Genomic DNA, 27136 nt, shown 5'->3' with positions numbered 1-27136 from the left:
GCAGAGACATCAAGCAAGGCCAGGAAGGGCTTGGAAATGGGCCTTGGAACTTCAAGACCTTTGCTGGGTTTGGATTTTGTTCTTCGCTGAGAAAGGAGGAACCGACAGCTGGTTGAGGCTGAAATGGGCAGGGACAGACGGTGGAGTTGTTATGGGTCTAGGTGGTTGGTGGACGGTGGCAAGCTGAGCTTTGGTGACCTCACACTAGCTCAGGCGACCTGTTGGACGGCAAGCAGGAGCGAATGATGTAGCTGGGACGGCGGTGATGCGCGGACAGGCACACGACGCACACGGGCTCGTGGCTGGGCGCATGACAGGCAACGATGGAGTTTCAGGGCTTTGCGGGCTACTCAACGGCCAAGGGGAGCTCCTGGTCGACTTCTTTGGTTCTTGGAGGCTTCAAGCTTGCTGGAAATGGAGGAACCAACCGGAAGGGAGAAGAGGGGAGACAACAAAGCTTGGAGGGTCCCATATGGCTTCAACCTCACCCCTTTTGTCCCCTTGACCATGGCCCACCAGTTGCTGGCTTCCTCAACACTCTTGCAGTCCACAAGCTTTCTTTAAAAGCTATTGAGATGGTTCAAAGGTGGTGGACCAAGGGGGGCTACAAATTTTGTAACATTTCCCTCAATTTGGATTCAATCCATCTCTAATTAAAATCCACCATGGTGTCCTCAATCAAGTTGACATTTTTCCTCACCAATAAAACCAACTTGCATCCTAAAAACGCGATAAAATATGGTCCCTTGAATTTTCTGGATAAAAATGGCCCTAATTTGACTTTTCACCAAAGATCTCAGTTTGCATAAAGATCTTCAGAAGATGAGTCGACATTCCTAAAATGACTCATGACATGATATAACCTTTAAATTCTGAAATCAGATTTAAATTCGCAGTTAATTTCAATTTGGCGCGATTTTAGTGTGACCTATTCTACTAGATAGTTTTTAGAAATTTACACATTGATGACTCTCGATGATAGTAAAAATCTCGAGGTTTCAAATATGAACACAGGGTACCAAAATGACAGAAAAATCAATCAAGTACCGATCGACAGGAATTTTGCAATTTGGTGGAATCACTCACGTTTAGCCACACATCTCAGTCGAAATGACCTATCTCTAATCTCTAATCAATTTTTAAATGTGCCGTAATGATCTCTGTAGATGAGCACGGTTGAATAGTCGATTCCTGGTCGAATTCTCAAGTCTATTGCATTAAATTTCATTTAATAGCTTCCTTAGATAATCTAGTTATTTTATGAGTGATCAGCTTAGAGAATAGCATTATAGGTACGTCGATGAAAGGCCCGATTTATTCAATTGAAAACATAACTGAAATTTTAGGATGTTACATTAATCATCCATCCTCTCCCCTTTAAAGCATTTGGGTTCACAACACAAAATGTAGAGGCACTCCAATTATGCAATTCAACATTAGTAGTATGGTTTGTTGGCGATGTCTCTTCAAATTGTGACCTATTCTAACCTCAATTATATCTAACTCAAGGTACTGTTGCTGTGACATATATGATGAACTCAAATATGGGGTTTGGTTCTAGAGTGGTACAACCTAATTTGGAGCAATGGCATTAGAAAACACAATTTTATTGATTGGCTAGTTTACAGAGATAGATTATAGACAACATATATCATAGAATGATGGATGACCTTGTTGACATCCACTATAACTTTTGCAAAGCTAATGTAGAAGATAGAGCACATCTATTCTTCCAGTGTGAATGGACAAGCAGCATTTGGTGAGTTTCTTTGCGCAATGTGGGATTAGGCGTTTTTTAGAATGATGGAATGAGTAACTTCAATGGATGATTAGGGTAAAAAAGGGCAAATATTTGGCACCGAGACTTTTCAAGGTTTTTTTCCCTAGCAACCATATATTATATTTGGATGAAGCGCAACCATAGACAATTTCAAAACAAGTCAATCCATATTATTTTGGCCAAGGTTTGTAAAAATAAGAGGTAGAGCTTCACTCCACCAAAAAATTAGACTTTCCACGACAGATTTGTATTGACTATTATGTGGAGAGTTCCTATCTTCATCCTTTTGAATTATTAGCTATAATTGTAATGTTGTGGGATGCCCCTAAACTGTTGTACTTCAGTTGCTCTATGACATTTACATTTCAACCAAAAAAAGAAAAGAAAGAATGATGGATAAATTGTTGGTTTCTATCTTACAGAGATGGTGGCAATTTCTAAAACATCCATAGGATTTGCTATTTTTTTGTTTTCCACACGGTCTCTCCTTCAGCTTTTAGCTTTCCTTTTAAGACTTAACACTTGTTTTTTTATTCTAGACAACAAATTGAAAATAGGATCTGGAAAGAACTACAAAGAGAGTGTAAAGTCCCTCACCAAAAACCAATTTAAAAAGAAGCATATGTTACTATTAGCTAATTGCAAGCACGCGGCATCTTTTCTACTGTCATGTATGCCTTTTCTTGATTGCCAAAGACAGTTGACGGAGCTATCATAGCTCTTTTCGGAAAGATTATGCTTGACATTGTACCAAAGAGGCAGAAAATCTCATTCTTCAAAAGAATTATTAAGATTTATTTGCACAAAAAGATTAGTAGATGTCTGGGTTAGTAAAATAGAGGAGATCCATTTGAGCATTGCGTGCATGTTGTGATTATATGAAGCTATTCCTTCCTAAGAAACTTTTTGATGGATTCGCATATTCTTCTTAATAAAGTTGAGCTATCTTAGATTGATGCATTGGTACTGAATGGAAATTCTAGCCAAGATTGATGATGCAAAAGATATGCTGTAAATCGTTGGCCAAATATGATTTGTTCTCGTGACCCATCAAAACAGGTGCGCGGCCAGTGGTTCGACTATTAGAAAAGGATGTAAATGGTATATATGTATAAGAATTATAAGACCGCATAACACATTAAATGACATTAAACAAACAGTTTCGGAAAACATCTAGGCTGTTCTATTAGCAGTATTCAAATAACCGTCAAAACCAATACGGTGAGAAAATTGAATTTTGTGAAAATGATTGGACAACATATGTATCCCACAAGAGTCCTTAGACAATTGGAGAATTTTGTGGTATGTGATTTACATTTTGAGGTGATAAGTACATATCCAAGCTACTGATATTTCTGATAAATGTAATTATAGACAACAGTAGAAGGACACTAAAGGGTTAGTGCAAGAGTCAATTAAAAAACCGCCCGACCTACTACCGTCTCCCAACGAACGGCTTATGTGACAGCCGGAATTTGACCAAATCTCCAACATTTGATAGCCACTGAGTGTCCTCTTCATCCTTTTTGCTTTTCAAGATCATGTATCCTCTGTGGACCTTGGTACTATGATCATATATTTGACTTCTCCGATTCGGCCCTCCACTGATAGAATTTACGTCCATTATGCAATGAATGGACCTCTGATGAGCGAGGGGCAATATATATGCGCGCGTGCGTGTGTGTTAGAAAAAGCTTCCTAAACGGCATGGAATATTTAACTGGATATTCCGAAGGCATGAATTTGACAATCCCATCTTTCTTGAAATTCGATACTTGAGCTTCTTGAGCTTGACAAGTACATGGCCAACTTGAGTAGTCAGTTGACCGTGCTCTTGAGGTAGATTGCATGGAGCTTGGCCTAGTCCAATGCATCTTGTAGTTCAGTCACTAAGATCAAGCTTATTTATCGTTTCTTCCCCTCTTCGTATATTCCTCAATATATATATGCATCCTAACATTCGTAAATCACCCATAAACAATAGTTTCAAGTTTAGATCCTATATTTAGTTTTATGATATTATGAGACATGATCCATGATGATAGTAACAAATTATTGGTTCTGGCAATCAAAATCTTGATATTTTCACCAAGGAAAGTCACCAAAAGGGAGTTTAAGTTCGAGCTCATTAATGTATCCAACTAGAACAATCTTCATTTAAAAGTTTAAGCCAATAATTATTGTTTAACTAGAAAATATTAACCGTTTCACTTTACACCACATGTCCGATGTGAAACTTTTTTGGCCAAACACCTCAAACATGTGCTTAAAAAAACCCCTCCTCACTTGTTAGCCATCTCAATTCGAATATCCACTTTAACTCGACCTGATATTGTAGATGTTGGTGAGCAAAACATCTACCCTTGACTCTGCTTCAATCACCTTGGACTAGCCAAGATCAATTGGAAGCAAGGGATGCCATCCATTATTTCAATTGGGAGTTACATCCAAGATTCATCTTTTGATATATTTCTCCAAACGTTGATGCACATCAAAAGTGGCCTACCAACAACCGTCTACTCTAATATCACTAGTTTGATCACATAGTAGAAGTAAGATACCTTCACCTGGAGAGATCATTAAGAGAAATTCACATTCGACTCGGTCAGCATATCCATTTGGATTCACATTTATACATTATATTAATGTGGTCAAGGTCCAATTGATAGAGATAATGAAAGTCTATTTACATTTTATTAAATCAAAAGAATTAATTGAACATTTTAGAGATTTTAAGAGTCAATTTTGTTTGAGACAATTTCATAAATTATAACTAATTTATTCTAAACTTTTGGCGTGAAAATTTTAAGTTCACCTTTTGGCCCTTCTCAAGTGTAAGTTTATGTTTCCAAACTTTATTTTCTTAGTCCAATTCATTACTCGAGGATTATCGACCCTTGTTAAGTACTCTCATTCACTGTTTATCCAAGGTAATTAACTAAAAAAAAATCCAATTGCATGTGAGAAATTGAACTCTTGCTTTTCAATAGAGCAACTTTCTTCAGAAAAATATCCCAAAAATATGAGAAAAGGTTGCCAAATTAGTATCACGAAAGCACCTTCACAATCATTTTACAAAATCTAATAGGGACAGCAAATCTCCAGGAAAGGAAAAGGCCAAGGGTCAAATGCACCGCAACCATCAAACTTTCATAAGAAAAACCCCACCACTCCTCTTTGTCACAACTAGATCAAAGTTCTCTATTGTTTAGTCCTTCACAACTTAGTGAAATGGACCAAATAATGAGCCTCCAAATTGGGATTCTCTTGCCCCTAGCAACCGTCCAATCAAAAAACTCCGCTCGTCCAGTTAGCAAATTGATATTTTTTTATTTAAATACTTAAAGAATCTGACTGAAGAAAAAGGCGTGGTTGGCTCCTACACCGGCGGAACCCTCCCGACCGCCTGCCACTAACATTTTAGTGCGCATGAAATTTCGGTGGAATCAACTAAACTATAATAGGATAAAAAAAAAAAAAAAAACTAAACTAAACTATAATAGAGTCGTCCAGGACTGGTGTGATGGTGACCTCTGATTCTTCAAGACAGGATTTTCTAGAGATTCTATCAGTTGTTGACGGATTGTTCCACGTGTAGCATCCCCCGGACCAGTTGAAACTAAGAAGAGCAAAAGCAGGATTTTTTTTTTTGGTAAAAACAAAAGCAGGATTTTTCTTTTCGATATATGAGCCAAAAAGTCGAATTATCTTAAAATCTATAAAACAATATGTAAATTTCATAAATCAATTAAGTTTAAGTCTTTAAATTGTGTTGTTGATCCTAATCACAGAACAATTTGCAAGTCGTGGTTTAATTGATCATCTCTAAATCCTGTGCCGAAAATCCCTTGACATTTTATCAACCACACCAACTCTGAAAGATTGGCAATAAAAAATAATTCAATTATAATACAGAAAACATATAAACTTCATCTGTTTAGTATGAGATCTTCCAAGGCCCTTTAATGATTTTGTGCATGGTGCTTGAATTCATTTATGATAAAGAATTGGGGTAACATCTACTGAATACTAATAATGGACCAAATAATGAGCCTCCAAATTGGGATTCTCTTGCCCTTAGCAACCGTCCAATCAAAATGGAACTCCTTTTGTCCAGTTAGCAAATTGATATTTTTATTTATTTAAATACTTAAAGAATCTGACTGAAGAACATGGCGTGGTTGGCTCCAACACCGGCGGAACCCTCCCGACCGCCTGCCACTAACATTTTATAATCCACAAATTGGAGACAAAAACCTTTTCACTTTGCTGATTTATCAGTTTAGTGCGCATGGAATTTCGGTGGAGTAAACTAAACTATAATAGAGTCGTCTAGGACTGGTTTGATGGTGACCTTTGACTCTTCAAGACAGGATTTTCTAGAGATTCTATCAGTTGTTGACGGATTGTTCCACTTGTAGCATCCCCCGGACCAGTTGAAACTAAGAAGAGCAAAAGCAGGATTTTTCTTTTCGATATATGAGCCAAAAAGTCGAATTATCTTAAAATCTATAAAATAATATGTAAATTTCATAAATCAATTAAGTTTAAGTCTTTAAATTGTGTTGTTGATCCTAATCACAGAACAATTTGCAAGTCGTGGTTTAATTGATCATCTCTAAATCCTGTGCCGAAATTCCCTTGACATCTTATCAACCAAATCAGCTTTGAAAGATTGACAATAAAAAATAATTCAATTATAATACAGAAAACATATAAACTTCATCTGTTTAGTATGAGGTCTTCCAAGGCCCTTTAATGATTTTGTGCATGGTGCTTGAGTTCATTTATTATAAAGAGTTGGGGTAACCTCTACTAAATACTAATTATATGCATTTTGCTAATACTTTGGTGTCTAGGCGCATTTAGTAATGCTTATGTTTCCAAGAATAATTTCTAATAAAAAATGATTCTTTTTTATTCTGTTCCCGGAAATAATTTCTAAACATTTTAAACCGTTTGATAACTGTACAAAATTTCAATTCCTAAAATAGAATTGTGTTTGGTATCGTGCACAAAATTTCTATTCCAAATCATTTTCTTTTAATTTTTAAATAATTTTATTACCTTTTATTTATTTTTTCTTCATTTATTTTTTCCTTTCTTTCTCCTATTCTTTTCTTCAAGTGGCCGGTCGACGGCCTTGGGATGATCGGGCGACCGATTAGACGAGGGCCGGCAACCTCATTGGAGCGTTGCTGGCCCTCATCGCCCGAGCCTCATTGTCGCCTAGGTGAGCGACCTTGCCAAGCTAGGCGCACCTCGTCGGGCTGGGCGAGGCCCGCTTGGCCACTAGCAAGGCTCAACTTTGCCGGTGGCTGGGCTTGCCTTTGGCGAGCTCGCCAGACCTTGCCTTGGCCTGGTGAGCCTCCAGCCAGCTCGCTAGACTGGTTGCCAGTGACTGGTGGCGGTGAGCAGCGAATGGCAAACAGTAGTGAATGACAACCGCAGCGGTGGCAATAGACGAAGAAGAAGAAAAGAGAAGAAGAACGAGAAAAAAAAATAGAAAAAGAAAAGAAAATATGGGCTTGATTCTAGAATTGTTCCCGAAAACAAGAATCAACTTTTTATGTTTTGTTTTTAATTTTTTTTCAAATCTACTTCCGGGAACAATAAAATAGAAATTTGTTCCCAAGAACAAAAATTTACCAAACACGATTTTGTTCCAAAATTACTCATGTGAACAAAAGAATAGAAATTTTTACTATTTGGCCGATTATCAAACAAGTCCTAATTGTCCTTTTCAAGAAGAGTTGAAGAAGTAAAATTGAAAGCATGGAGATGATAGAATTTTATAGCAAGTAACAAAGTCATTTCACAATTCCAAGTAAAGGGCAGAATATGATGATTACTTGCAAAGGCAAGAGCAGTCATTGCTATTTAAATTCCTGTCGGTGTATGGTGAATAAACAGTTATTTGTAAGTACGTATAAGTTGTAACAAAAGGAGAAGAAAGACACATAAAGATAGCATATCAGACATCTCTATTTTCCATTGTGGCTTTTCCTACAATTTAAGTTTCCTTTGTATTTTTGTCTGATTTAGTTCAATTAGTTCAATTTTCCACAATTTCTTGATATTAACTTAACGAACCCAAAATTGAATGGTGATTATTTCTGCGATTGTCAATCGTCTTTCCAAAATGACCATTTTGTCTGTTTCGAGTGCTTCAGAAAAGTTAGAGTAATCAAATTGGAAAGAATAGAACCTCCCAATTATCTCTAAGGAGATATGGCTGTCTTCAGTTATTTTTTCTTTCCTCCATGTTGAAATCAATCGAGTTCCATTGGGTGAAGCAATATGAACATTAAATTAAGTTGTTTGTTTTTTGCCCCAGTTCACTGATTTAATTGCTAAAATGCCTCGCGAGTATGAATGGAGATCATGTGGTAAAAAAAAAGTACTATGACGCCATTGTTCATCTGTTTGGGAATGTAACAAAATGGTCCGATTGAAAGCCAAATCATGTCGGGCTACTTGATTGAACCAAAAAAAAAAAAAAAAATACATTGACCTACATGAAATGAGGAATACATTTACCTCGATTCGGTGCAAATGCAACGGTGAAAGTGACCGCAACCCAATTACTCAGGAAGATTAACTTCAACGCACTTCATTCTGGTTCCATTAAGCTTGCTTACTTGTTTGGCTGAAAAAAAGGCTCTCTCAGTTCATATTGAACTCAGAGAAAGATATGTCATGTTTACATCCACAACATATAGTAATTTATCAGGTTTTCTGAAATACATAGAGGGTATCAAATGCAGCACGACTTAAATAATTCAGACAAACTGATGTTAGAACTCACAAATTTGATTCTTCTCATAACATTCTATTATTCCTTCTTTACAAGACAATATAAGATTTTTTGTCACCAGATTTTTTCATACCAATTTTTATACTTCAGATTAGCATTGTATTTATACGAGATAGTTTCTTCAGGTCAGCTCTGGTCCTCTCATTGATAGCTCAGCTTGCTTAATTACAAGTCGTGGTTGTCGCTAAAGGATCTCTCGTCTGCAATATATCCGCCATTTTCTATTAATAAGAATCTAGAAAAACCTACATTCTGTTAATCGATATTTTTCAATAGGTATTACACAGTAACCTTGTTGATTAGAAGTTTTCAAGGAGCGCAAATGCATTATCTGCCTCGAAATAATTTCTCTCCGCAATAATTAGCTGACTAGATGTTTTCAGTACCTCATGTTAATTAGGACGAAGGGATTGATTGTTTAATGTTCAAATTAGGGTCATTAAGCAAGGAGAAACCCGGAAAAGTTTTTCATTACAGAAACAATTGGTGACCAAAGAACTACAACCAGTAGTTGCATTATCATTATTAAAATGCATGTCGCATGTACATACACTATTATTGACACTCTACTCCAGCAATAGCTAGAAATTATAGACTTGACCATCACATGAACTATAAGACGGGCGTGTGTGATATGTAGCACAAGAGGATCATTTGGTGAGCAATGACCTCTGAGTAACATTGAACCTAACAAACCCTGGTTATGAACCCCATGTCCGACGCTTGGGCTGTGGCCCGGAGACATGGATCCTAGACTGCTCGGAGGCGATGGCTGTGAGTCTTGTGACTCGGCCTCAACTTTGCGCACAAGAGGATTTCACCAAGGCAAAAGCAAAGCGCCAAGAGGCCAAGCATCTGTTGCGGAGGAATAAGCAATGGGATTATGTACTCCTCAATTAAATGAATAGTTTTAGAGCATGTGAAGAATCTGAATAGCTTCAGTAGCTGTATTATTCTATTTGATTGAACAGCAGAGTGCTATGATTGAAAAACAAACAATTTGCATCTGTTTCGTTTCAATGAATTTCGGAGCAATGTCATACTATTTTCAAGGTTCAGCGTTTTACAATTTTTTAGATGGTAATCACTAACTCAAACCACGAAAGAAATAATCTTTTGTATATATTTTGTCCTAAAGATTTTTGCAACTATGGTAAGTTAATTTCAACGTTTGACAACGGTGATAAGCAATTTGTATCTTTTGAATCATGAAATGTGCTTCGACCGAAAAAAACCATGAAATCCGCATATTAATCTCCAATTTAGTATCCTCACCTAATCCTACATTTATCTCATAAGGTTTGAGCTAAATATGATATGCACAATTATTAACTATTCACTTAATTGCTAGTTATTTGAAGAACCCGACAGCGCATCTAAAAAAAAAAAAAAATCACTCGCAAGGGCGCCTTGAATAAGGTGAAGGCATGGCGTTCAATATATTAGAAAAGAACCAGAAAACAAAACTCAAAACCCTAGTAGCTCAGCTTATGATGAATTTATATGTGTGATGCGCATTAATGATTAATCGGCCTCATACATGACCAAGACAAGAAAAAAAATTGAAGAATAATCATCCAAAAATTATGAAAGTCCGTAAGCATTTGCATCAGACAGACGTCAAAATCTTCCCATATGTTAAAAACCCCACCAACGGATATGGTCATCTTGAATCTTAAATGCGGACTCTCAAGTTCGTTCCTTGCTTAGTGCACTTACATTGAGTCAGATTACAAAAAAATAATTTCTTATAAATCCTCTAGTCTCGTCATGGATGACGTTTTTTTACTAGATTGGAGAGATAGACTTAAAGGTGAGCTTTTCTACTGCAAGATAACTTGCTTTATCGGTTTTCTTCTTGCTTAGTCATGTATTACTTGCCACGTGCAAATTAAAAGAAAGGCAAGCCTAACATTAAAAAAAAAGAGAGGAAAATATTGAAAATAGATAGCAAAGTTGCTGTTGTTAGAGTATGGATTCCGGGAGGGAATTTTTATAGCTTCCGGTGAAGGTGCGGGGGGAAGAGGGTTTAAGAGGAAGAAGATCCGTGCAGGGAAAGAAAAAAGAAAAAAAAAGAAAAAAATTGAAAGAAAGAAATAGTAAAAGGGTTTATAATAGAGGCTGGGCTGAAAAGTCGTAGGTGAGGTAGTAGTGGGTTCAATTGAGCTAGGCCCTTTTTAACAAAATTGAACTGGGCCTTGTCCACTTTCGGACCCAACCCGGACCATTAGGGTCTAGGTCAGACCAGCAACTAATGCGGTACAAAGTCCATCTTCAATATTTAAAGATAATAAATAATAAATTAAAAATTGAAAATTAAGAAAATTCATAAAAAGAAATCAGAAAATTCATAAAATGCATAAAAAATTATAAAGTTTAGAAAAATCAGAAATATTTGTAAAATGACCAAAATACCCTTAAGACTTAGAAAATTGACTAAATGCTCCCTCTAGCTTAAAGTAATTATCGAAATGCCCTTAAACTCAGTTTTATGGATGATGATACTACTCACATATGAGAACATGAAATGTAACAAATCGTTAACAAGAGGGGAATATTTATGAATCCAATTTGTAATTCAAGATTATGCATACTCAAATGGTAAATATATGCAATATATGTGCTTGAAAGATTCAAATAAGGATTAACACCCCAGAAAAACTCCAAACTGGTACGCCCATGACAAATTTACCCCAAATTATTCTTTTGACCACCAAAAACCTCAAACTGGTACACTCGTAATAAATATACTCTCTGTTAGTTTTCATTAAATTTTAGCATCAAATTATTAAGTTAAATAACACGTGACAATTGATTGTTATACTAATTTGGGATTCTAAGCTCTATTTGTTACAGTTTACAATTTTTTGTGATTTTTTTGTGGTATTAAACCAATTTAACAGAGGGTATATTTGTTACAAATTTATCAGTTTGGGGTTTTTTGCAGTCAAATAAATTAGTTTGGGGTAAATCTATCATAAATGTACCAGTTTAGCGTTTTTTATTATCAATCAGAATAAATTTGTCACAAATGTACCACTTTGGGATTTTTCATGGTCAAAAAAATAGTTTGATTAATACCTTGAAAAATCACAAATTGGTACATTTGTATTTACATTTATATTTATATTTATATTTATAAATATATTTTTTTGTGACCGAGGATCCGCCGGAGCCTGCCTTTGTTGGCTTACGCTGATTTGTGGTCCCACGAGCCTCCGCGGTGGACGCCCAAAAGCAACTATACCTAGCCCAGCAACCCACCACCAGGGCCCCCCGCTTTAATCGCTAATAACATAGGATTTCGAACCCTTGACCTCCTTGCTGGAGGAGAGATCTCAACCAATTACACTACTTACGGGTGGGTTACCCTAAACTATTTTTTTGACTACCAAAAATTCCAAACTAGTATACCTTTGACAAATTTACCCAAAACTGGTACACTTGTGACAAATTTACCCTCATTAGTTTTCATTAAATTTTACTGTCAAATTTTAAATTAAATGACACGTGACAATTAACTAATATACTAATTTGGGATTTTACACTCCGTTTGTTACGGTTTACAATTTTTGTGAATTTTTTTGTGGTATTATTCAATTTAGCGAATGGTATATTCATCACAAATTTACCAGTTTTGGGTTTTTTGCTGTCGAATAAATTAGTTTTGGGTAAATTTGTCGTAAATGTTCAAGTTTATGATTTTTTATGGTCAATCAGAGTAAATTGATCACATATATACTAGTTTTGGGTTTTTCATGGTAAAAAAAATAATTTTGGGTAAATTTATCACATGTGTACGAGTTTGAGGTTTTAGAGTAACCCATATATTAATGAAGAATACATTATCATATTCATAAACTATATTAGATAACGATACAAAGATAATATCTCAATCAAGATTATGCATAATATACATGCAATATATGTGCAATCTTGAGAGATATAAATAATCACAATGAAGTATCATAATTATCTTTAACATGGCAAATAATAGAGATTGTTTCTTGCCAAAGCTAGCTCGGACCCCCTTGGGCCAATCTCATGATAATAACCAAAATACCCTCAAGACGTAGAAAATTGCCTAATTGCTCCTGTTAATCGAAATGCCTCTGAAATTGGTGATGATGCTACTCACATACAAAAACACAAAATGCAACAAATTGTTAACAAGAGGGAAATGTCAATGAATCCTGTAATTCAAGGTTATGCATAATCAAGTGGTAATATATATGCTATATACATATAACCTTGAGAGATTCAAATACTCAATAAAAAAACATCATAATTATCTTTAACATTGAAAAATATCTAATAGAAAGTGCTAAATATCCTTAACAAGTTAATAATAATGATGATGATGATGATGATGATGATGATGATGATGATAAGAAAAATAAACAGAAGAAAGAAATATGAAATTTGTATATATTTTAACGTACACATGAATGAAGAGTACATCATCCTATTTATAAACTATTTCATATAACTCTCCTAAGATAATGTCTTAATCAAGATTATGCACAATATACTACTAAATATTTAACATACATGCTATTTTGAGAGATGTCGATAATCAAAAGAAAGTATGATAATTATCTTTAACATAGGAAATTATGTAGTTTGTCTCTCACCGAGGCTGGCTTGGACCACCTTGGGCCAATCTCATGACAATAACCAAAATACCCATAGGCTTGAAAAATGACCAAAATACCCTCAACACTTACAAATTGACTAAATACTCCCTCTAGCATAAAGTAATTATGGAAATGCCATTAAACTCAGTTTTATGGATCACGATACTACTCACTTGTGAAAAACATGAAATGTAACAAAGAGGGAAATATTTAAGAATCTAATTTGAAATCTAGCCTTTATATCTTAAAAAATGCTTGTTCCTCGTACAGCAACATTCCTTTTGAAACATCGTGCATCTGAAGAACCTACATTTTTGTTAGTACCTTGGTGAGTGGAGACTTCAAAAGTTTTCAATGAATAATTGAAAATTAATCTTTTGGGATATAGTTCCTCAAGGACCAATAGACTTTTCTCAGTAGCATGCTTGGTTTTGTGAATAATGCAAAACAAATAAATCGTATAGTTACTAGTTTTCACATCATCCATAATACTAATGGTCCATTTATTTTTCAAAAAATGAATGATTTAGAAAATATTTTCCTAAAATTAATTGTTTATAATGCTTGAAATATTAGTCAATGAAAAATATTTCTTTTATGCATAACAATTTATGTCTAAATATTTTCATAGATAATCAAAATATTTTTGTTTATTTATTTTTGTAAGTACTACAAGCAATCGTTTTTTGCTAAAGAAACGAAGTCAAAATAAGTTCTCTAATCATTGAGGTGATTTAAGACACCTCAGCCAAGTTACAAAACATCAATTCTCATTTATTGAGTAGTAACATTTCCTTATGGTTAAACTTATACAATAAACTTAACGGTCATTTCATCTTTGAATATTTACAAAATCCGTATTTTTCCTGTTTTACGCATTGGTTTTGTATTGAATTGATGTCCTTTCAACTTTTATGTATTATGAATTGTAAATTTTCTAAGATATTACATTTTTATTAAATGATATGGGTTTAGTTTCATCCACTAGTTAAAATTTATTTACAAACAAAAATTATACTAATTAACAGAAATATAATCAATTAACACCAATTGATGATTAATGTAATGTAACTAATATGGGTTACAAGTTTATAATATTGCACATGCATACATACATACATACATACATACATACATACATACATACATACATACATACATACATACATACATATATATATATATATATATATATATATATATATACGCGCCCGCACGCGCACTTCTTTGTATGATAAAGAAAACCCACTACTATTTCAACACAAATAATAATCAAAAGAATTTCAACACGATATGTGAAATGGTAATTAAAAAATACCGCCATAATAATCATATTAAGTATCTTATGAATTTCCAAATTTAATTCAAATAATAAAATTACAATTTCTATTCTTTATTGCACGCACGACAATGCCATTTTTATTTTAATTTTCTGGTATAAAAGAATTTGGGTTACAAGTTTATAATACCGTGCATATGTGTACGCACACAGTTCTTTGTATGATAAAGAAAACCCATTACCATTTCAACACAAATAATAATCAGAAAAATTTTAACATGACGCATGAAATGGTAATTAAAAAAAATGGTATAATAATCATACTAAGTATTTTATGAATTTTCAAATTTAAGTTGAATCAAATAAAATTATAATTTATGTTCTTTATTGCACGCATGAGAATGCCTATTTTTTTTTTCAGTATAAAAGAATTGGGGTAACAAGTTTATAATACCCCCCACATACATACATACATACATACATACATACATACTTGTTGTATGATAAAGAAAACCCACTATTATTTCAACACAAATATACTTGTCGTATGATAAAGAAAACCCACTATTATTTCAACACAAATAATAGTCAGAAGAATTTCAACACGATGCATGAAATGATATTTAAAGAAGACCGGTGTAATAATCATATTAAGTATCTTATGAATTTCCAAATTTAAGTTGAATAAAATAAAATTATAATTTCTCTTCTTTATTGCACGCATGAGAATGCCTATTTTTTTTTTTTTTTTTGGTATAAAAGAATTGGGGTATCAAGCTTATAATACCCCCCCCACACACATTCATATATATATACTTGTTGTATGATAAAGAAAACCCACTATTATTTCAACACAAATAATAGTCAGAAGAATTTCAACATAATGTGTGAAATGATATTTAAAGAAGACTGGTGTAATAATCATATTAAGTATCTTATGAATTTTCAAATTTAAGTTGAATCAAATAAAATTATAAGTTCTCTTCTTTTTTCTTCACAAATATCTATTTTTGGCTTGACTGCCAAAATGTGGTCCTCTGCTAGCTCAGCGTGGGACACGGCATCCTCAAGTTTTTTCATAACTTGGTTAAGAGCTTTTAGTGCTTTTTATTTTCCAGCACATATTGAATTTTTATATTCAATATCTCATAATTCTCTCTGTCCAATTTCTCTTCTTTGTCCAGTTTAGCCATTATGTTCTTAGAAGCTTAACCCAATGTATTTGAACAAATCGGACATATTTACACAAATTATTAATGCTTAACATTTATGCATTATTTTGCATAAATTAATCATATTAATGAATAAAATCAAATAAGGCTTTAGAGTCGAAAGGTTATTTCCAATCATCATCCAAAAATCCTGACTTTAAATTATCATTGATATGGTCAATTATGCAAAAATAAGTTCAATAAAGTCACTAAAATTTTCTTGAACTTCTCACAAATAATTATAAATTTAAACAATAATTTACGACAATAAATAACATTGAACTGACATCAACTAAATATGTCATTTACACGAAGTAACATATTTAGTAGATGTCAACATCAACATGAAAAGAAACATTTACACCTAAAATATCTTAGACTAATCAAAGGAAAATTAATAAATAAATAAATTTAAAGATACTCATCAATCTCATTAACTGGGAAAGTCTCTTCTAATCTCTTAATAAATTCCCCTAAGAATTCTAAAGGCACATTGAGTAACCACGAAAAGACTTTTAGAGAACCATTATGGCTCCTCCAAGGCGCATTCATTCTGCACCAAGTTACATTCAACTTGAGGGTTGAAGTCTTTATCACCTCAATCTTATAATATTCTCTCACAAAAGCCACTTCAAGCTTCTTATAATTCAGGACCACATTGATCTAACACTTCATGCCACTCTAATGGAAGAGTATTCATTAGGGCTAACATCTTCTAAAAATCCGGCATTAGGTAACCATTCCAGATGATTCTTTGTATTATTTGGTTGACCTTACACTATATGACTGCCATTCCACCGATAATCAATTAATTCCTCTATTAGCCCTTCAAGTCTTGCCTTTTGTTCATCCGTTCTAGGGAATATAGGTGTACATATGAAACGCATCATTGTTCCTGCAACAAATGCAGAACAAAAATGGTAATGAACATGATTGAAAAACACATTCTTCTCCTTTCTCTTTGTGTCAACGGTCAATGGTGGTCAATGACAGTCAACGGAAGACTGGGTTGGGTCAACGGTCATCTTGCTCACGTCAAGGGGGAGTAGGTCAATGAGGGGCAAAATAATAATATCAAGGAACAAATAATGACATAATTGTAAAAACAACTAATAGGGGTAAAACCATAATTTCATGAAAAACTAAGAGGAAAAAGCATAAATTCTTGCTGCATGCATGCCACGTGTGCACTAGCAGTTGTCGTGTGTGTGTAGCGTACGCGCCTAGGAACTTCCTCAGCACGTACAATGCATGTCGATGACCTAGTCTTCTTCTAGTCATATATAAGGGAGTGTCCAATGCTCCACCGGTTGTTTTTCTCGTCCCAACGAGAACTACGACCCTATACTATGAAAAATAAATTTTGACTCACAAAAAATAAAAAAAGGAGGACGAATAGTACGTAGGTGTTGGGATTTTTGTTTATGAGCGTCCGATGGCAATGTTTCTCAAAATTTCAGCCAAAAAACCAATTATAAACGTCAACAATGATTGGGAAACATGAATAGCATCGCTTTGATACCAATGTCTAAAATGGATTCCTCAAAAGGTGAATTGATACTCGAATGATTGAATACTGGAAACAAACGCGGAAACATGTCGAGGAAACATGTAACACAGATCCAAAGGCATTTCACAAAGATGAACATACATTGTTTGCCACAGATTAAATACTTGTTGCAGTCTCAAAGGCATTAATCGAAACCTTTGGAGTTCCATTCGCCGAGAGACTTTACTGTCATAAAAAAGGGAACCCTACGTTCTATCTAGGGATAAGTAGTGCATTAAAAGTCCTAAAACTTATTAAGAAAATGCAATTGAGTTCTAGAATTTTCAAAAAGTGCAATTAAATCCTAAAACTTGTCACAAAAGTTCAATCAAGTTCTAAAACTTTCAAAGGTTTAATAAAGTCCTAAAACTTGTCTCGAAAGTACAATCGAGTCCTAAAACTTTCAAAAGTGCAATCAATGGAAGGACTTAGATTGAACCACTTTGATAAGTTTTAGGATTTGATTGCACTTTTTGAAAGTTTTAAGACTTAATTTCACTTTGTGACAAGCTTTATGACTTAATTGCACTTTTTAAAAGTTTTAGGACTTAATTGCATTTTCATGAAAAATTTTAGGACTTCCAATGCACTTATCCCTTCTATCTATTATAGTTTTCAATGTTCTCTTTTTTCTTTTATATATTGCGGTAATTTTCACTTAAGAAATAACTACTATTTCTCTTATGAATCCTTCCCTTATAGGCTGGATTTGGCCTACCATGGGCGGATGAGCTTGGCTTGGCCCATTAAATAAAAAACACATCAACTGTTGTGCTCGAGTCTCTCTATTTCAGTTGTGACAGAGCTTGAGGCAGCCAGTGATGGGAGTTCAATGGCGGCTGTTGATGATTGGAGACGACGCATGGTGTTTGGAGATGGTGTATGGTGGATGCTATTGCCGGTTAATAGCGAAGGCTCTCCACTTTCTGCCTTTGCTGGGCTGGATCGTTTGTGGGCTATCCGAGTGGAACCAAAATCGAATTTTTCTTCTTTTCTTTTTATTTGTTTCTATTTTTTTTGTTCTTTATATGCTTATTGTTTATTTATTTACTACTAGCCTTCATTTTTTTTTTGTTCAAAAAAAAAAAAAAATGTGTGCCTAGTGTTGTCAACAAAAACAACATTTAGCTATCGATGGACGCCCCTCTTTGAAATGGTGATCGAAACGGTTCATTTTAAATACTAAAATGATACTTGAATTTTGCTGACGAACCTAGCCTGATGAAAAGATATGAGTTGTTTGAAAAATGAACTTAAATTAACATATATCGAAATGTACTTACATCACAGGTATTCAAGCAACTTAAGTATTTTAAAGGTTAATACTTTGAAAAGCTCCAAATTGATAAACTTGTGACAAATTTACCCCAAACCAGTACACTTGTGACAAATTTACTCCGACTGATTATAAAAAAATGCTAAATTGGTACAATTATGACAAATTTACCCAAAACTAATTTATTCGACCGCAAAAAACCCCAAACTGGTAAATTTGTGACAAATATACCCTCTGCTAAATTGGATTAATACAACAAAAAAATTGTAAACTATAACAAATGGAGCGTAAAATCTCAAATTGATATACCAGTTAATTATCATATGTCATTTAACTTAATAATTTGATGGTAAAATTTAACAAAAACTAACATATGGTAAATTTGTTACAAGTGTACCAGTTTAGGGTAAATTTGTCAAATGTATACTAGTTTGGGGTTTTTGGTGGTAAAGAAAATAGTTTACGGTAAATTTGTCACGAGTGTACTAGTTTAGGATTTTTCAAGGTATTAATCCTATTTTTAATTATTTCATAATGCCTTAGTTCACATTACTTTTAACATCCAATTAGCTTAATACAAAAGGAAAATGGAATCCTATTCTATAGATACAAGAAAAAGCATTATTCGATAGGCGAGTGAGGCTATCTAGGTTTTTCAACATCGACTGTGAAAGGTTGCAATTGGATGTGCAAATTGTGCAGTTCCTCTACAAAGGCAATCACAATACCGGCAATCAAACCCTTCATGTAATAAGTATCAACCACCCTGGGATCAACTTCTACATAATGGAATAACAACGAAGAAGCTATCGCTACTTGATCGGTAACTTCTCATGGACATAACTTAGTAGTAGCAGCACTTCAAATTTATTATATATTTCACCGTAGCCTGTAGTTAGGATTGGAGGATAGTGTCGAAATCTGCACCGTTGTTCACCAATTGAGAGGTGGAAGACAACATCATAGTGACCCCATTTTTGTGCTAAAAGACTTCTCTCTGCAACGAAACCACTAGTGTTGTGCATACTATGAAATTTGATATATGTTTGTATGTTAACTTAATATGTAAGAGGCGATAGCAAAAATGTCTTCTTGATTTGCTTGTTCAAATTCATCTAGCCAATCTCTTGTTCGCTCAACTTTTATTATGTGAATCTTCTTATGCTTTTGGTGATGCTATCACCAAATGTGAATCGTGATAAAGATTGCACCATACTCTCTGTAACTATGTCCAACTAATTGAGATCTTCTCCTAATCCTTATTTTTCCAAGCACCACTACATCCATAGCTATTTTCGGTAATTCTATTTTTTTTTCTTTCATTCACAAACCACAAAGAGAGATGAGAAAGAAGAAGAAAAGAAAAAAAGAAAAGAGATTTATTTCTAGAAATTATTCTCGCAAATAAGAAATTATTATTTTTACTTTTTATTTTTGTTCCAAAACTATTCATCAGTTACTTTTCTATTCTAGGAAATAGAAAAATTAGTTGATATTATCAAACGAATTTCTATTATTTTTTTTATTTGAGGGAACAAAAAAAAAAAAAAAAACAGAGAAATTGGTAAGTTACCATGCATGGCCTTAATAGCTAAAGACCAACGCTTTGTTGTTGTGCCCGATTCTCTCTGTTTCTATTGTGACCTAGCTTGAGGTGGCCAACAATAGGAGCTCGACGACATCTGTTGATGATCGGAGATGGCGTACGATGTCCGGAGATGGTTGATGGTGGATGCTATTGTCAATTGGCAACGAGGGCTCTCCTCTTCGTGCCTTTAATGTGCCTGGATCGTTTGTGGGCTGTGCAAGTGGGACCAAAACTAAATTGTTCTTCTTTTCTTCTTTTATTTTCATTTTTTAAATTTTTTTGTTGTTTATTTGCTTATCGTTTATTTATATACTACTAGTCTTTATTTTTTTTGTTCAAAAAAAATGTGTGCCCAGTGTTGTCAAAAAAAAAAAAAAAAAAAACATTCAGTTGTCGACGGATGCCCCTCTTTGAAACGGTAGTTGAAACGATTCATTTGAAATACTAAAATAATACTTGAATTTTGTGGCCTGATGAAAAGATAAGAGTTGTTTGAAAAATGAACTTAAATTAACGTATATTGATATGTACTTATGTCACAAGTATTCAAGCCACGTAAAGTATTTTTAATTGCTTCATAATGCCCCAATTCACGTTGGCATTAGCATCCAATAAGCCGGATACAAAAGGAAAGCAAAATCCTATTCTGTAAATACAAGGAAAAATGTTGTTCGACATGAGAGAGAGGTTATCTAGGTTGTTCGATATTTACTGTGAAAGGCGGCAACTAGATGTGCAAACCCTATAGTTCCTCTACGAAGGCAATCACAATACCAGCAATCAAATCCCTCATGTAGTAAGTATTGACCACATTGGGATCAACTTCTACATAATGGAATAGCAACGAGGAAGTTATCTTTACTTGATTGATGACTTCTTAGGGACATGACTTAGTAGTAGTAGCACTTCAAATTCATTATATATTTTGTTGTAGCCTCTAGTTGGGATTGGAGGACAGTGTCAAAATCTGCACTTTTGTCAACCAGTTAAGAGGTGGAAGATGGCAGCATAATTGCCCCATTTCATGGTGAAAGACTTCTCTTTGCAACAAAACAACCAGTGCTGTGTATACGACGGCAAAAATGTCTTCATGATTTGCTTCTTGGAATTCTTCTAGTCAATCTCTTGGTTTGCATAGCTTTCATTATGTAAATATTCTTATGCTGTTGGTGACAGATCGTGGTAAAGATTGCACCATACTCCCTATAACTATATCTAGCTGATTGAGATCTTTTGCTGATCTTTGTTTTTTCGAGTGCTACCATGTCCACATCTATTTTCAACAGTTCTATTTCAATATTTCATTCACAAACCACAAAGATAGATGAGAAAGAAGAAGAAAAGAAAAAAAAAATGATGTAATTCTCGAAATTGTTTTTAGAAACAAGAAGCTACTTTTTTTTTTTTTTTTTTAATTTCTTATTTTTGTTCCAAATCTATTATCAGGTTACTTTTCTTTTTGAGGGAATAGAAAATTTGTTGACATTACCGAACGAATTTTTTTTTTTTTTTTTTTTTAATTCTAGGGAAAAAATAAAATAAAAGAACAAAGAGACTGACAAGTTACCATGCAAAGTCTGTATAGCTAGACAATAATGTTTTGTTATTGTGCCCGAGCCTCTCTGTTTTAGTTGTAACCAAGCTTGAGGTGGCCAGCAATGGGAGCTCGATGGCAGCTGTTAATGATTAGAGTCGGCGAATGGTGTCCGGAGACAATGGATGGTGGATGCTATTATCGGTTAATAATGAAGGCTTTCCTCTTCGTGCCCTTAATGGGCCTGGACCTGTTTAAATGTATTCGAACACATGTTAAACATGCATTGTGACATTACCTGTTCTACAAACGTGTGGTGCTCGAGTAAAAATGATCTGTGTTGTACAAATATTTTGACACGACACAATCATAACACTGGATCCCATATTGTCAGATTTGATTTTATTTCTTTTTTCATGGTTTTGTATGCTACTTATAATGGAATATTAGGTCCAGCCACAATTGGTCATTTCGTATTCGCACTCACAAATGTGGAGTCCTTGCATTGTATAATCTAATTGTGCTTTTTGCTTTGCTGCTGCAGGGGGATTCTAAAACAGTTATCTACAGGCTCTACTGCTCGCGAGCTTATAGCTCTGACATTTATCAGGATCAGTATGGCATTCATGGATTTCGAGAGGGTATATGATCATGTCTACTTATGGAAGTACTTTAAACAAGTCAAGATCATAATAATATATTCGGTTTCATAAGTTGAGCTACATGGATTAATCTAGGGTTGGAGACCATTGGCCTATGCTAAATCCTATTAATTGACAATCGTTTTTAAAGCATGAAATTGAAACACCTCATTTATATCTAGGGACAATGCCAAAGTTGGTCCTTAAACTCTAAGTCAATGGTCGATTTGGTCCATGAACTTTAATTTTGGTTGAATTGGTCATTGTACTCTTTTATTCAAAGTAATTTGGTTGTTCAGCTGGCATGGCAATCTAACTCAGCCTTTGGTCCACAGATGTGGCGTTGACATGTACAGCCATGTCAGCAATATATATATATATATATATATATACATACATACATATACATATATATATCATAAAAAGTAGAGAACAGCATAGCACAGGAGAGAGAGAGAGAGAGAGAGGCCTACTTGTGCCGGAGAAACCCAAAGAAGCCTCGGTGAAGGCAGTCAGACCAATATTAGTTTAAGCTTTTATAGCAATAATCAATATTCCTTCATCAATTTAGTACGGTAGGGTTTGGTCTGAGTATAATGAGCAACAATTATGCATTCATGTTGCGACCTTTTATATGGTTTTGTACTTGTCCATTGTAATTCCATAATCTCACTATGGACCCTGCTTCTAATAAGGAGAATGCTTTCTTCTGCACTGTTTTATCTGTACTTGACTCTGATTGTCAATGTCTCCGCACAGATTAACTCCTTTCACAATTTAGTGGTTGTCAGTGGGATAGATTTTCTGATTGGACCTATCTTCATGGCCTTCAGTTAGAAACTTGTCTGACTTCAGTTGCTTGGAGTTATTGTCTTTTCAAATTATTGAAGCAAGCTTCCTTCTCTTTAATGTGCCGTAAAGCACATTGTAGCACTTGCCATCATGAAAATCCAAGCCTAAGGTCCATTAGTTCGGGTGGTACTACTAACATCAGATCCTTATGTTCCAATATACTACAAGCAAAAACAATCAAAGGAAAGGCTTCACTTAATAAGCTAGTTCATTTATAGGGGTATTCCTAAGCCTCCGCAACTCATTCATTACAATGTAGGGAATAAGTTAGATGAAGAAATTTTTTAATACTTTTATCTATTCTATGAATTCTTGCTGCAAATAAAAGAAACAAATTAATTTTTAGTAATCAATATTTAGTGAAAGGAACTGCACTTGAGTTTCAGACTTTCAGTATAAGACGGATTTTTGCAGGGTAAACATCTGACAAGAGACCCAAAGCAACCCTCCTTTCTTGTTTCAATATTGGATTGTTTGTGGGCAAGATTTACTTCTGCTACATTACGGCCAATGCACATGTTAGCCTAGATGATACTTACAGTAAGATTCGTTCAACCATTGGAATATCTAAGGTACTTCTCTTCACATCTGGTGTTATGACATCAAAGAGTAGTCATTGAGTACCTCTACAGTCTGCTGCAGTACTGTAGGAATGATCAAAATAGATATATATATGTTTTCGTCTTGGTTATTAAGGATGCTATCTTTCTTCATTCAGTCTCAAACAATTGCATCCTGTGTCCTATTACATAAAGGAGCATAACTTTGCAAGTGAATGATCTTTTCTTTCTGGAATATGCGGGCTGGCATCAGTGGAGTAGTCATTTGCCTATGTTTGTGGATAAATTCTTCGAGGTTGGACATTCATTTGGTTAAGACGTTTTAATTTTTTTTTTTTTTTTTACTACAGATTTTACTCTCATTTGAGACATGTCTTTCGTAGACTATTGGCGTGAAAATACAAGTTGGGTTTGGTATGACAGAAACTTCACCAGTTGCTGCTTGTCAAAGACCTACCTGCATTGTAAGACAGACGTCTGTTTAAAGTGAGATTTGTGGATCTACCTTCATTTAGTTAAAACAATGCTAAGTAATTTTTGGTGACAAACAACAAATTTAGACTTCAAACGTTCACTATTACCGTACCGCCTTCAGTTGATTTGTTCACTGTATCTTTTTGTAGCGCCTTCATTCTTGATATTATTTTTTCCAATGATCCACCTTTAAGTCTTGATAGAAGCTTTGCATCAAGTGGTGCCTTTCCATGCTTTGCATCTGTCTAGAGGCGTTTGGAGAAGGAAGAAATAGATAATAGGAATTGGAAGAAGGTTAGACGGTACAATAGGAGTACCAACCATAAGAGTATTCAAGAACATGTATCAAACCTTCAGTGACTTGACCAACTGGAGTGAGATATTGTGCATGGTATGATTTATTTGTAAGTTTTTATCTTTGAAGGTTCTTGGCTTGAGTGGACATCCAGTTCGATATACTGAACTCATGATTGTGGATCCTGATACTGATGAGACTCTCCCTCCCAGTGCAAAGGGCATTATCAAAGTGAGGGGCCGCAAGTAATGAAGGGTTATTACAAGGTAAGATCCCCTTTAGACAAGACAGAGAAAGTCATGATGTCCAGTGAAACGTCTCATAATCTCATGGAGAATACATGTTTAGAATAGGCAGCCGAATAATTATTTCTTTAGTATGAATGTGTAATTCACATTTGGAACTTTGTAGGCCACCGGAGAACAGGTTTGGATGAAATAACTATACATGCTTTCTCACTTAAAAACAGTGTAGATTCTAGAAACATTTTTGTTTATACCAAGGAAAAGGGTAGATGACTGTGTTTTGGCCAATGAACGGCTGCTCAACAAGACGAGTTCTTTATCATTTTTCACCATGAAACTCTTTTTCCTTGTATCTACAGGACCTTTTTATTTTATATATAGTCATCTTTATTGTACATAATTTGACCAACTCTGTATGGTTGATATTGGATTAGAATCCTTTAGCTTCAAGTCAAAGCTTGGATGAGAGCGGCTGGCTCAACACAGGTGATATCGGTTGGATTGCACCTGGCCACTCTTCAGGGCGAAGCCGTCATTACGGAGGCGCAATTGTTTTTGAAGGCTGTGCTCAGCACACTATAGTCCTTTACACAGGTATCATGCTAATTGGGCAAATACTCTGATATCATCTATGAAATGGACTTTTTTTGTGCAAATAGTTATTATCCACTTCACCATTGTCTCTGTTGTAACTCCTGCTTTAACATTTATGGTTGTGTGATTGTTAGGGTGATATCAACCAACTTTTAAGTCCTCGGTAGCATCCTATTTAGGTTTTGACCTAAATGTTATTGGTAATCTGGGAGCTTGCTGGTTTTGGCACGTGTTGTTGCATAAACTTGCTTTTTGAAAGTGATTCTACATCATTCCATTCAGTAATCTATTCAGGATGCCCGTCCCATGCTATTCGAAGCAATTTCTGGAAAATAGGTGAAAACGTTGAACCGTCGGTGCTCGAAGAAGCTGCAATGAGGAGTAGCCTGATTCAACAAATTGTTGTTATTGGGCAGGTAACAAGGAAGCATTATACTTCATTTCTTTTTCATTTCTTCTGTTACTATTCTCTAATCTGTAGGTCTTTTCTCACTTCATTTACTATGTCAATTTACCAGGGAAAAAACTATCAAATACAGGATCAACGACGTCTAGGAGCAATGATTGTACCAAACAAAGAAGGGGTCCTACCGGCTGCAAAATAGATGTCTATAGTAGATGCCAATGCCTCTGAACTTAGTAAAGAAGAATTGGCCAGTCTACTGCATGAAGAATTGAGAACCTGGTAAGATATCTTTATTACTCTAAATATAATATAATCATATGAGAGAATTCACATGATTTTGAGGGCAATGGTTATCTGGGGAGTTGAATTGAGCACATTTGATGATAGGAAATTCATTCTGCAATTTCTGTATGTATGTCTTAGAACAAGTAATCGATCTCTGCTTCCATGACTATTAGACAACTTCCAACCATGTCTTCTTGACCGATTATTTCTTCAAGTAGTCCCAGAACAAGGAAGGATTTATCTTGATCTCAGGGTACATTACTTTATATTACCGTGTTTAGCAAACTCGCACCTCATGTGGCTCGGCTTTTTTCCGTAGTGGCACGCCCATTGCATCTGTTTACACAAGAGGGGTTGTTCTTCAGGGAGAATCACTTCGAGATTATTGCGTGTTTACCCAGGACTTCGGAGTGCATAAGCCAAATTGGACCGATTCTTGTCGTGGATGAGCCGTTCACTGTAACCTTTGAATTCCAGGAATTCCTCAAATGCTTTTATTATATTGATGCTGTTGCTTATCCATAACCGCTCTCTGTTTTTCCAGATTGAATGTGATCTGATGATTCCAACGATGAAGATAAGAAGAAGAGATAGGGTTGTGGCTCTCTATAAAGATCAGATATGGGACCTATACAACTGATGTTTGTCTTGAATGTTGCTCCTCTCAATTCAGCACCTTATTTGCAATGAGGATAAGTCTGCTGAAAGTTCTAAAACTCGCCAAGAAAGTACAATTGAGTTCTAATACTTACAAAAAGTACCAAGTTATGTCTTAAAATTTGTCAAATTGGTACAATTAAGTTCTTCTATTAACTTCATCCAACTTGACTAACAAAAAATGCTAAAGAAAAAAGCTATAGAATTTGCTGGAGTTCACAAGTTACATTTCGATATGGAAACGCTATGTATCCCTGACCGTCATACGATACAAATCTTAAAAAAATAACCAACGGGCCTAGCTTGTCACTTGAGAAAAATTTTCTACATCGATTTCTTCCCGACAATATGTATGAAGGAAACTAGATCATTTTCAGTTATTATTATCTTTCCTTCACATAACTATTAGTGTTTTCAGTATTAGTAATAAACCTAGGTTACAATCTTTGGTTATTT

The 27136-nt window shown here is 34.7% G+C and overlaps 1 pseudogene; it reads left to right on the top strand.

Annotated features, from left to right (window-relative positions):
- Positions 1–323: 323 nt before the first annotated feature.
- LOC104417173 lies at positions 324–26663 on the top strand (annotated as a pseudogene).
- The last annotated feature ends 473 nt before the right edge of the window (positions 26664–27136 follow it).

The sequence above is a fragment of the Eucalyptus grandis genome, chromosome 7, assembly GCF_016545825.1.
Source record: "Eucalyptus grandis isolate ANBG69807.140 chromosome 7, ASM1654582v1, whole genome shotgun sequence".
In the NCBI taxonomy this organism is placed as follows: Eukaryota; Viridiplantae; Streptophyta; class Magnoliopsida; order Myrtales; family Myrtaceae; genus Eucalyptus; species Eucalyptus grandis.
The sequence above is the reverse complement of the archived record's forward strand: the minus strand, read 5'-3'. Positions and strand labels throughout refer to the sequence as shown.